Here is a 1,210-nt window from a genome sequence, read left to right as displayed (position 1 = left end):
CTTTATCATTTTGGAATAACCAGTCATTTTATTTGGCAGAAAATTATTATTTTCTGAAGAAAATGCATCTCTACACTTTTTCTTATCAAAATACACCTTACTTTCCTTGGATACCTTTCCAGTAATTTTATGCATATATATTAATTAGAATTCTTAATTCCAGTGGGGATAAGGCAGTGTAAGTTGCAGACTAGACCTGAGGGTTGCTGCACTGATGTGGCTGCACGAAGTGGGGCTGGCACAGGGCCGCCATGTTGCCGAAAGACAGTAATGATGACACCAAAGACGTTTCATTGTTGATGCAGGAGAGACAACTAATAGAACAAGAAAATCCAAAATCAGACATCCAGTGGCATTATTTTTCCAATTGTTCTTCCAAGTCAGTACCATTATACTCTATCTTCTCTGTGAATTTCTCAGCAGTAGCTTTATAGCCTGTATGGTGACACTCATCTTGTTGTTGTCATGTGACTTTTGGGTAGTAAAGAATGTCACAGGTAGACTGATGGTTGGCCTTGGGTGATGAAATCATATTGATAAGGATAGAAAGAGTCATTGGGTGTTTGAGTCCAGAGAGGCAACTCCTCAGGAAAATAAAACTGTTTCAAAGGCTGAATCAAGTATCTTTTGGCTAGGACTGATTGCCTGTCCCATGCTGTGGGTGATATTTGCTTTCAGTGCTCTCTACTTCTTCAGAGTGAAGTGGCTGGCTGTGGTTATCATGGGTGTGGTGCTACACAGTGTCAACCTATATGGTTATATCAGGTGCAAAGTGGACAGCCGGAAGAATTGAACCAGCATGGCTACCTTGTATCTTGGAAAGCAATTTTTAAAACAAAACACCAAAAGATGATCAGACCACTTGAATAGAGAGAAAGCTTATGAATTTTTTGACACTGGGGAATGGCCAAAGAAATTACTGATTGATGAACTGTTCAGAGTTCAGTCCAGTTGCAAAGAGGAGTGTTAGTTTTTTGATTTTGTTTTTTTCCACTTAAAAACTTAGTATAAAAACTTTTCTTTTTTATACAAAGTTTTTATTTTCTTTCTTTAGTAGTTGGGGATTGGAAGTATGGTGTCACTAGAAACATTGTCAGAATTTATTTTATGGTGTACATAATATGTATGTGTATAGTAAGGTATAAGTATATCCCAAATTAATGTGTTCATTTAAAAATGTTACAGAGATGTTCGCATTTTGATCCATAGC

At 37.1% G+C, this 1,210-nt stretch overlaps 1 pseudogene; it reads left to right on the top strand.

The window, feature by feature from the left end:
• The first annotated feature begins 251 nt into the window (after positions 1-251).
• On the top strand, positions 252-853 carry LOC124096001 (Golgi apparatus membrane protein TVP23 homolog B-like; annotated as a pseudogene).
• The last annotated feature ends 357 nt before the right edge of the window (positions 854-1,210 follow it).

This window comes from Marmota monax, unplaced genomic scaffold (genome assembly GCF_021218885.2).
Source record: "Marmota monax isolate L192 unplaced genomic scaffold, Marmota_monax_Labrador192_F-V1.1 WCK01_AAM20220418_F8-fsc00137, whole genome shotgun sequence".
In the NCBI taxonomy this organism is placed as follows: Eukaryota; Metazoa; Chordata; class Mammalia; order Rodentia; family Sciuridae; genus Marmota; species Marmota monax.
Note: the sequence above shows the minus strand (reverse complement) of the source record. Positions and strands in the feature narration are given on the sequence as shown.